At 37.9% G+C, this 12150-nt stretch overlaps 1 pseudogene across 1 annotated transcript; it reads left to right on the top strand.

Annotated features, from left to right (window-relative positions):
* The first annotated feature begins 3897 nt into the window (after positions 1–3897).
* On the top strand, positions 3898–4661 carry LOC111148870 (annotated as a pseudogene). Its single transcript, XR_002640721.1, has one exon. The product of XR_002640721.1 is annotated as an oral-facial-digital syndrome 1 protein pseudogene (transcript).
* Positions 4662–12150: the final 7489 nt, after the last annotated feature.

Raw genomic sequence — 12150 nt, 5'->3', positions numbered from 1 at the left:
GTTATAAATTATATTTGAGCCTTACAGTTCTTCTTTATTGACTGGATTTGAAATATAAAATTTAGTATTATTCCTAATGACTACTTGAGGCAGATAAATCCAAAATTTAAGTGAGAACCTTGATAGCTTCCTCTTAGTTTGAACCTCAAGAACTAGACTATGTAGCTCTCTATAGTATTAATCCTTGTCAATCTCCCGTCATAAAATAAACTAACATATCTATCTCTTTCATCTTCTTAGTAGTACATAATACGTTCTCAATCAATTTCTTTATTCTTGTAACAAAAGCTCCTTGGGCTGCTAGCAGGTGCCGGGTAACACCCCAGCCACTGGAAAGAAAAGCACTGAACAAAAACTCCTGTCCTCATAGGCCTCACATTCCAGCAGGGAGTTCAAATTTATATAAGTAAGTTTGGTAATAAGTGCTAAAGAGAAAACAAAATCAGGGAGGGGGGATGGGCAGGACGGGTTGGTCTGGGAAATCTACATGAAGAAAGGGCCATATAAGCAAAAGCCTGAAGGTCATAAAGGAAGTCATGTGTGTGTATGTGTGTGTGTGTGTGTGTGTGTGTGTTTGTGTGTATGGAAAATAACTTAGAACTCTTATAACTAAACTCTTTTTTTTTAAGATTTTATTTATTTATTTGACAGAGAGAGATCACAGTAGACAGAGAGGCAGGCAGAGAGAGAGAGAGGGAAGCAGGCTCCCTGCTGAGCAGAAAGCCTGATGCGGGACTTGATCCCAGGACCCTGAGATCATGACCTGAGCCAAAGGCAGCAGCTTAACCCACTGAGCCACCCAGGCACCCCACTAATAACTCAACTGTAGGAAACAAACTGAGGGTTGCCAGAGGGGAGGGAAGTGGGGGGATGGGGTAACTGGGTGATGGTCATGAAAGAGGTCACTTGATGTAATGAGTACTGGGTGTTATATGCAGCTGATGATTCACTAAATGCTACCTCTGAAACGAATAATACAGAATACGTTAACTAAATTGAATTTAAATCAACAAAAATTTTAAGAAAAGGAAACCATGTGATTGAATATCCAGAAAGAGCTTTGCAGGCAGATTAAGCCTGTGAAGGAGTGGAGACAATGATACATTTACTGACACAATTCGGCATTAATTTTCAAACTCTTTGTTTCCAACGAAAGGTTAAACTTACCAAAAAAATAAAAAAATAGAAATACACAAAAGTTAAATAGAACAAATGTGTTCTAATATGGATATCTAAATACAGCCACTTCAATTCAATAAGAGAAAAGCGAGCTCTGTTGTAGTTTTCCCGATCTCTTTGTCGTTTCCATAGAAATACTTCCCTCTACTTAAGATTTCCTAACTATTCTTTTCTACCCTCTCTCTGCTTGAAATCCACATATAGGGAAAGAGACATGGGAGATTTCTTTACACTAAAAGGCATACAAACTGATAATCCTTACTGAATTCACTGCCTGTTCTCTGGAACATTTGAATTGTAAAAGTAAACTCAAATTCAAACCAAATAAATCAATTTATAAGGGTGACCTTCTGGGAAGTGGGAAGAGGTAATAATCGTTCTGTGAGGTGTGCAGGGAGAAAGCACTGAACCAGCATTTAGAAGTCTTTGCTCCCTTCTTATGAAGTTGCTGAGGGATCCTGGGCACATCATGTAACCTCTCAGAGCTTCAATGTTTCCCTTGTAAAATTAAGGCATTAAGCAAATAAAGTCCCTGACATCTGCAGCTATACTGAGATGGATCTATCTTTCTCAATTTCTGTCAAGAGAATGAGATTCTTTAGGAAACATCTTAAAAGGAGGGAAAACAAAGGAAGAATATTTAATTCTGCTATGTCAGAGAATGAACTTCTAAATCAAACTCCTTAAGCACCCACTAAATGATAACCCTCATTTCCATTGAAGAAATCCTATAATAAATATGGTAAGGGAGACTAAAAATTCCCATGACTTTTAATGTATCAAAAGTAAAAAGATTGCATGGAAAGGTCTGCTGAGACCCACGTTGTATACAGTATATATTTTCTCAGTCAACCAATTGCCTCTAAATTTGCTATTTATAATTTACCCAGTCTTAATTAGGAGGCTACTCCCCGAGTCAATCCTGCTGCAGGCAGAACATGAAGTAGAATATAAAAAAAAACAAAGTGTTTCTAGTTGCTGAAAGCAAGCCATACATATTCATGGTGAAAACAGAAAATCATTTGCCAAACTGTGGATGGTAAATACAAATTAACCTTGTAACGAAAAGTGTAATATTTGCATTTTCAAGCCTTAGATCTCTCTGGGATTAATTAGGTAATCAGTAAGAATTAGAGTTATCACGCACAAAACCTGGCCTAAGATTGTATCTGTCAGTGTGTGTGCTGGATTCATTATTTTCTCTTTCATTATAATTCTCTGGTCTAGTTCACAAAGACTGTGGTATAGACTGATTGATTAAATCTCTCTGTGAAAATATTTTTCAGACTGTACAGTACTACACAGATACTTTGGGGTTTTATTGTTTTTACGTTCACTCAACAGAATAACAAAAGGATGTATTGATGATCTGAAAGACTCTCTAATTGTAACCCTCTTGTTTATCTCCACTGTGACCTCCATGGTTCAACTACTCAACACTTCCTTTCTAGTGGACTACAACAACTTCTTAATTGTTCTCTCCTGCTCAGGGTTTGCTCCATTCTGGACCATTCCCACAGTGCTGTCAGAGTAAATTTTCTGAGACCCAATATCATCAAGTCGATCCTTTATCAAGTTCTGCCATGCTTCTTGGATAAAATTCAACCATCGTAGCATGCCATAGATTATCTTTTCCCTGCCTACCTCTTTAGGCTCATCTCTTGGCACTCAGTCTGTCAACAGTTCTTGATCAAGCATCAATTTTGTGCTAGGCATGGTTCCAGACACTACACATCTCGACCACCACAGTCTAGCTTAATTAAATTATGCACAGCCCCTATGCAGATGAGAGTCTCTAATGTTTCTGTGCCTTTCTACATTTTTCTTTTTCTGCATCATGTTAAATGCTCATGGTTTAAGATTCAGGCCAGACATCAAATTCTGTAGGATGCCCTTCCAGATTTAATTTTGCCCAGTTTAGTGCCACTCTGGACACATACTGGACCCATTACTGTCATGGCACCTACCACCCTGAATTAGATCTGTCAACTCTCTTGTCATTCTCCTTCCTTCGAATTCTTGCCCCTTGAAAGCAGGGACTGTGCCTGTTATTTCTGATTTGATAGTGCCTCATAGAGTCTCTGACACATTGTAGATGGGAAATAAATATTCACTGAATGAATCAATGCCAGAGGGAAAAATGCTAGAGGTCTAGGACAACAAAGAGAAGTCATCTGCGACATTAAATTTATAAAACAAGTTTTCATTAATTATTAAGGTATTTTGGGTAGAAGACAGATTTGTATTTTCTTTTATATTACTTAGACCTGTGTTAGAATGCTTTGGGAATTTATTTCAAAATTTAAGATATCATGTCATTACAAATCTACTCTTTTAGTTTTATTTTACTAAAAAAGGCTATCTTTGAAGTGATAAGCTTAAGAAAAATAATATATCATGTGTGAGGATTTGTTGGTGTTGAAGAATAATTGGGGACCTTCCTGAGTATCCCCCCCAAAAAAGTAGAGTGAGGGCCTGGGTTGTCAGCATGACTGAAAATAAACTGCAGGATGAAATTTTGGAGAAAAGCCAAACCAAAGAGCAAGTTAGGATACCAAAACACGTGTCAAACCATAAGCAATATTTTAAACCAGAGGTCAACAAACTGTGCTCTGCTGTAGTTTGTTGTTTTAATAGTGCTTATATGGCCATGATAGGAGAATGGTATTTACAGTTTTTAAAAGGTAATATTTAAAATGGTTATCTAAGTAACCGTTCCCAAAGCAAAAAGGAGCCTCGATGGTGAAATGTATCTGGAAGGTCTGGACCGATCCCACGCGGCTGACCCCAGTCCTTGTCCCGACAGAACACCCCCGCCTTCATCTGCTGAGTCCAGGCACAGCGCTGCCCTCCACCCGCCGCCCAGCCCTCCGGAGCAGGCCAGACTTTGTCAAAGACAAATGGAGCTTCAGGACAAAAGTGAATTTTCAAATCCGGCCAAGCTACCTCTTAAGGACAATGAGGAATTTGAATCATCTTTCGAATATGCAGGGAGCGCGGCGAGGCAGTTTGAAGCGGATGGCCTCCATCCCGCCGGTGACATGCCTCACGCGGATGCCGCCGCGGCCGCCAGACCTGTGTCCTGTCACTACCCGAGCGTGGATCAAAAACAAATGGGAGAACAGAAGGAAGAAGAAAACATGTGGGAAGAGCACATGAGAGCACGCAGGCAGAGAGAAGAGAGAAGGCAGAGTGAGCGGCAAGAAGCTTTAGAAAGGGAACGAAGAGAACTAGAAAAACTGGATCAAGAGCGGAGGATGATTGAAGAGTCCTTGGAGATTGAAATGGAAAAAGAAATCAGTGTTGAGGAAATGAAAGGTCAGTCCGTTTGTGGTGAAAATCCTTTGGAGAAATACATGAAGATTATTCAGCACAAATTTGCTTCTTCATCCACAAAGCCTAAAGTAGTTACTATCTGGCTTTCTTCTACAAATAGACAAGTTTGCAAACCCCTGTTCCACCAACAGAAACAAAGGATTTGAGCAGAGAAAGGAAATGGCAGACATAAGAAGAATGCAAATAGAAGGTGGAAATTTTTCTAGAGGGTCCCAGTGAACTCATATCTATACAAAGCAGTGGCACTTGAAACCACAATGATGTGTCAAACAGTTTCTTCATTTACGTCCCAGAATAAAGAAAAGATTCACTTTTGTATATATCTAATCAACTGGCGGATCCTAGGGGAAAGTCGTATTTCAGAGGCTCACTCATAGTCCTACAGATGTTTTAAGGGAATTTTAGAAGACAGCGACAGTTTTAAAAACAGAAGATAAAGAAGAAAAATTATTTTTAGAGAAAAAAAAAAAAGAAAAAGAACACCAGAGAACCCTCTATTCTTTTTTTTTTTCAAAGATTTTATTTATTTATTTATTTGACAGAAAGAGAAATCACAAGTAGGTAGAGAGGAGGTAGGCAGAGAGAGGAGAAAAGCAGGCTCCCTGCTGAGCAGAAAGCCTGATGCAGGGCTTGATCCCAGGACGGTGCCCAAGAACCTTCTATTTTTGAATGTCCCTTCTTAGACATGAATAAAACTGGAGGATTTATTTTTGGTTGGGTCTTCTTCTGGAAAACACTATGATAAATTTAATGAATGTTTGGTGGCATATGGGACCTGAGTTCAATTCACTTTGGATTTCAGATATAAATGTTGAAAGCTCATCCAAATCTCATTCTTTCTTCTCCTCACTTGAAATGTGTACCCACTTAAATTGGGCCTCAGATTTATCTGCAGTGATAATTTGATAACTTGTGCAAAAAGACACTGGACCATGAATCAAAAGTGTTGACACATCTTGACTAGAAAAGTGCTAAGAGCTCCGGAGTAAGAAAGTTCCAAAACCCATAGCACATCCCCTTCTTGTTCCTAAGAAAATGGAAACTTGTATAATAGAGTATATAATTGAAACAATTGTGACATGTGAAATTCTAAGTGAAATATATGGATAATGATCAATTTCTAATAGCCCTTAATTTAGGTACTAGGATTATAACCTGCAAGTAACCCTCAGCTCATAAAAAGGTGTTTTTTTTTTTGACCTTGCTTTTTTTTCTTCTTCTATTTGTCTCCCCTCCACACCTTCTTTATGTCTCAGAACAAAAGCAGAGGGCAGTCCTCTAGAAGCAGTCACAAGGCCGCATCTTTTGCGGGGGAGTAGAGGCAGAGAAAGAATAGAAGGTCGGGGCAGAGGGAGAGAGAGAATCTTAAACAGGCTTCATACCCAGAGCAGGGACCATCAGGCCATCATAGGACTGGATCTCAAGACCCTGAGATCATGACCTGACCCAACATCAAGAGTCAGATGCTTAACCAACTGAACCATCCGGTTGCTCCAAGGTGGCAGTTCATACAATCATTACTCGAAGCCATTACTTCAAGGCCTACTATATATTAGACTGTGTATAAGCATTTCTTATTCTTACAACAACTTGACAAATTAGGGTTTGCATTCATCTGCTAAGGAAACTGAAGCTTAGAGAAAATGAGTAACATAACTGTTGTATTGGATAAGGCTGGAAATTATGCTCCCCAGAATCTTATTTCCTGGATGACTCCAGATTAAAGTTGGCCAAAAGTGGTACTTGTGAGAGATTCAGAAGACAAGTTAAAGCAACAGTCATTTCTCTTAGAAGATGGTTGCAATCAGACACAGTGGTGGACAGAGGCCACTTTTTCTTGTTCTCCAGATGACCAAAAGCGTCCCCTGGCCCACCACCAGACACTTGGCTACAGAAGCTACACAAATGCAGCAGCTTCCATAGACCCTGCCACAGCTTCCTGTCCATGGTCCTGTATAAATAGCCAAATGTGCTTATGCTTGACTTCTCAGATTTCCTTGAAAACTCTGGCTTGTCCACCTGTACTAGTAGTTCAAAAAGACAGGGTGGCGCTTCTTTCTCTGATCCTCTGACCTCCTCTTCCCCACTTTCACTTCCTCCATTCTTCCCACATTGTTTGAAGTCTGATTCCTAGAATAATTCTTTCACTCCCATAATACTCACTGTGGCTTTGCTCCCTGTCTGAACGCTGGCCGATACACACAACCAAGACCACAGAGAAAATAAATGAAGCTAGGAAAGGCACAGCCAAAACCCACGCTCTTTTTCTCATATGGATTGTTATTTTCAGCCATTTTTTATGTTTAAAGATGGCAGTATTTATTTTAAAACAATGGCACTTAACTATCATACACTATGTTACTGTGTCACATTGTAGAAGAAATTAAGATGAAGAAGTTCTAGTTCCAGTCCTTAAAAGATGATAGAAAATGTATGTGCATAGATAACAGTAGATGGCATGGGGAAGTAAAGGTCATAAGAAAATTGCAGGCAGTTTTGTAATGGCATTAGGAGCCCCCAAAGGTGGAAAAAAGTTGTATCACATGGAGTCTTCAGAGATGGATATTCCCTCAGTATCACACAAAGAGAACAGTAGAGGTCAGGAGATGTGAAACACCAAGAATGAAGTCATTATGAACCAAGATGATACATCTTCACTTCTTTTAATGCTCTCTGGATTTCTATTAGGGAGAAAACCACATTAGTAAGGAAAAAATGTCTGTATTAGAAACTGAGCACAGAAGTTTTCCCCAAGTTCCCCCAACAGCTGATGTGACCAGGCTTCAAGAAAGACAAAGCCATTCTGCATAATAGAGACAGAGGAATTTGAAACTGGGATTGAGAGTGAATGTGGAATGCAGAGACATCAGGGAGAAGGAGATGGAGAAGACAGAGACAGAGAGACAAGGAGGATGCAAGGGAAGCAAGATAGAAGACAAGAAAGGAGGAAGTGGTGGAGGAACTAGAGCAACACAGGAAGCGAAGAAGGAAAGAAAAGAGGGGGAAAAAAAAAAAAAAGCCAGATATGAGGTCTTGACACCCAGTGGCAGGAAGTTTCAAAATCTGAACACTCCTACACTAACTCCAAAATCTTCTGAATAATTTTCAAGCTAAATGCATTGTGTGAACAGAGCACACAAGAGTTTTGTGTCAAGGTATTTATGAGAAAAATTGACATAACCTATGAGAATGAAGCAACGCAAGAGTTCAGGGAAACCTAGGGAAGCAAGTCCTGAGGACCTGGCAGAAGTCACAGGGAGGATTTTGGAATGTCACAGAGCATGGTTGGTGCTTGTACCAAGATTCATGAGTTCTCCTGAGGGCAAAAGTGTCCCAGATGACATCAAGTTATAGCAATTAAAACTACCTTACACTGAACATTCCAAGTGTGTCAGGGTGTTTAACTGTCCTAACAGCTTTTGAGGTGCATGCTGTGATCATCTCTATTTTACCAATGAGAAGACAGCATCTCAGCAGTTGAAGAGCTTCATAAGATAACAGAGCCTATAAGATTCAAAGATGGTATTCAGGCCCAGGTCTTCCTGTCCCTTAAACTAGCATTTTAATCATCACTTCACCATGAGTTGGAAACAATTAGTTGTATTCACCACAGTCTCCTTTATTCTTTTATTCTCTTTGACTCTGCATTATGTCAAAACCAGATTATTTCTGGAACACTGCACAAAACGTGGGATCTGCTATCAATTTTTCTGGGGCCACTTCTTATTATTGTTGCTTAAAATGAGACAAAGCTGCAATATCACTGTTTCTTTTCATTAGGCACTTGTTCAGGGACTGTTCAGCTATCACAATAAAGCTAACATGATCTCACCCATTCCTATTAAGACAAGTGTTTCAAATTAAAAATTAACATCTTTGACATGTTAGAATGGTATATATTAACTCAAAGTCAGGTTTCTAAATAGAAAAAGTATGAGATTAGTATGATCTAATGGACAAGGGAGAAAGAACACCTCCCATTCCTACCTTCTACCACAGAAGGAAAGATTTCCTGTCCTTTTGTTAAAAATCAAAAAGCAAGGTTAAAAGGCCAAGTGAAAATATAATCCACTTGACAATAAGTTTAATCACATATTATAGGTATAGATTTTTAAGAGGTGACTTGATATGAGATGCTTATAAATCAGAGAGGAAATCTCCAATTGTGGTTCCTATTACTCTGTCACTTACTATTGGAGACTTGGAGCTATGGAGTCTCTTTTTTCTTATTTTTATGCAATGTCAGTGTTTGGCTTAAATAGTAGGGAATAGGTTTTCACACCCAGTGAAACTCTTTAAAAAGAAAATTCTACTATGACTATTGAACTATGGGACACAGAATTCTCTGGATACTGAAAGTGACTCATTTTATGATGTTCTATGTTAAAACACAGCAAAGAAGTTGAAACTAGAATAATGTCATCACCTAGTTGTTTGGCACACACGTCACAAAATAAGCAACTGATTTTACATTTATGTGTTTTTGTCTCTGTTTTCACAATTTTAACCATATCACTTTTCAGGTGGGTTTTTCACTTATTGAGTGCAATTAGAACCATTTGACTTAGATCAGGTGGTTTCTTGAAACATTTATTTCATACATAAGACTCAGTGAAATTGTTTAAATTTTAATTACTCATACTTTCAAATTCATGTGTCTAAACTTAAGCATGCATATCTTCTAATTATCAGAGGAAACTTTGTTCCCTTTATTTTTTATTAGGATCTAGGGCAGGGCATAGCAAACATTTTCTGTAAAGGATCACATAGTAAATATCGAAGGCTAAAGTTCCTCAAACTCAGCACTACTGACACTTTTACAAGATAATTTTTTTGTTAAATGGGTTGTGTTGTTTGTTATAGGATATTTAGCAACGTTCTGATCTCTTCCAATAAGACCCCAGTAGTATCCACTTAACCCTTGTCACAACCAAAAATGTCTCCAGACTTTGTGTCAATTGCTCTGTGGGGCCCAGGAGCAAATTCAACCCCAGTTAACAATCGTTGTTTTAGAATTCACAGGTCATGCATCCTCTGTTGCAAATATGAAGCAGTTACAGATAAAATGCAAATGAATGAGTCAAGCTGTATTTCAGTAAAAGTTTATTTATGGACACCAAAATTTGAATGTCATATAATTTTCACATGTCATGAATAGTTCTTCTTTTTTTCAACTATTTAAAAATTTTCAAACCATTCTTAGCTCATAGGGTGGACAAAAAGCAGCAATAGGCCCTACTTGCCAATCCCTAATGTATAGGAAAAAATGATAAACAAGATTAGTCTCAAAAAAATAAAAGGAAAATAACTCTATTTAAAAAATAGTCTTTGATTCAAAAAGTTTCTGATCTACAGTAATGAATGTATATTCCTTCACTTGACAAACACTGTGAAGAAGGTATGTGAAAGGAGTAATGGTAGCAGCCCCAAGAAATATGATATGGTCTACAGGGAGGGCTGCACGGAGAAGTGATTAAACCATCTTTAATTGGTGAACACAATTTCACCAGGGAATCCAGGTGAGATATGTATATATGAACATGTGTTTTACCTATAATATAATACAACAAAACACAAGATAGAAAAATGTCTTGAGGAAGCCTAAAGACTCATTTCTGAGTATTTAGAGGTTGAAGAGATGTGATTATAATCATTATGCTGTGATTCAATAAGCCAGATGGGTATCCAGAACTACTCCTATTATACAAATTGACCCAATTTTGGCTTTTGTTTCCATCTTTGAATGATCTGTAGCTATGCTATATGTCTAAAATGTGTTTTTCTCACCTAAAAATATTGAGTAACTTGGATCTCACACAGAATATAATGTGATCATCAATTGATATCAATAATCATCAATAATGATCAACTGATAATAACATGCATGGGAATGTGATGAGTGATAGGAACTTACTAAATTGTAATTTTGTGATATATTTTTATTCATTATGAAGGAGCAACATTTTTCAACCTTCCCATCTCCATTCCGTTGTTGGTTGTTTTGATTTTGTCTTTGATTTTGAGGTTTGCATATGTAGCAGCAGGTTTTATGCACAGTTTTATAACAAGTAGTTGCTTCTGTGCTGGGAACATTACAGCAAAATCAATCATACATGCAGCAGACTTATAGACCAACTCATTCATCAGAAAGAATTGGAATCAGAAAATAGTGGTATAGATGCCTTTGAAGGACAGATCTGTTTGAGCTCTCCCATGCAAATGAATCCAAAGGAGGCCTCTAAAGATTTCAAGGAATAAGCTACATCCATGGTAATAGAGTGATCTCAAGATTATATAATATAGAGCATTCAGTTTTAGGAAAATCGATATTTTTCCCCATCATTTCTTTGAGTTTGACCCTGCTTATCAAGTTCCTGTCATCTTCTGAGTAGTGGTTTCTATAGCATGTACTGATATAGAAAACTCAATATCATAACTATATTTTCCATGTAACTTTAATCTTCGGCTTGGGCCACAAATATTCACAGTGACTAATGCCAACCAAGCTCTGCAGTTTTCAGTTGTTTCCAAGAAAAGTATCAATGTCAGTTGTGGGAATCTGTGGCAACCACCTAAATGGATAAAATTAAGGGTTAAGCTATCCTGTGGCCCAACCATTTCCTTGCAAGTTCCAGGCTGAGTTATTCATCTGACCTCTTCACTAAATAGCACCCTTCCACTGTTACTGCAGAATTCAAACTATATTGTTAACAATCCAAGGAATGGCCGATCTTGATTAATGTAATTTTCCAAACAACTAAAAGTACCGCTTTGGGGGAGAAAAAAAATTACACACACACACACACACACACACACACACATATTTTTTCTGTGTGTTATGCCTCTATTATAAGTTTTATTTCTTTCTGTTTTGTATTATGGTTGGTAATCTACTTTTCTCTATTACTACGCCATCCCATAACCATTTTTAAGAGCAGCAGTTATGTTCATATCTATACATAGTGCAGCACTTTGTACAGCACTTAAGCATGTAATGCGTGCTTGTTGTGTTTCAATTTAACTACTTAATAACTTAGTATTGTTACCAAAAATAGCAATGATTGGTAAAACAACATTTTGAAATAATTACGAGTGTTGTCTTCAAAGAATTCTTTATTAAGCAACTAGGGAAAGATCTAGATCAGAAAATAGCCACTGGCCCCAATTTTTTGTTTCCTTACAAGAAAACATGCAGAAATAGACACATACTACCCACTCTAGCCTCTCATGCCTCTGTTTGGAAGAGGAGTTATTTATTTAAATTTTTAAAATTAAGTAAATAAAATATGAAAAGAGAAAACTACTCCTCTCTGGATGGGCATTCAAAATGAAGATAATCTAATGAAGGTGTCCACAAAGTTTTGTATTTCAGAATCACCTAGGGTGTTTAAAAAACTCATATTTCTGGGCTCCACCCTCAGAGTTTCAGTTTCAATAGGTCGGTAGAGGAGCCCAAGAATGTTCATTTTTAACAAGTTTTAAGGTGATTCTGTGGACTCTGAGAAACAAACTAAGGGTTTTGGAGGGGCGGGGGTGAGGGGTTGGATGAGCCTAGTGGTGAGTATTATGAAGGGCATATATTGCATGGAGCACTGGGTGTGGTGCATAAACAATTAATTCTGGAACACTGAAAAG

This window comes from Enhydra lutris, unplaced genomic scaffold (genome assembly GCF_002288905.1).
Source record: "Enhydra lutris kenyoni isolate GAN:26980312 unplaced genomic scaffold, ASM228890v2 scaffoldscaffold21, whole genome shotgun sequence".
NCBI lineage: Eukaryota > Metazoa > Chordata > Mammalia > Carnivora > Mustelidae > Enhydra > Enhydra lutris.
The sequence above is the reverse complement of the archived record's forward strand: the minus strand, read 5'-3'. Positions and strand labels throughout refer to the sequence as shown.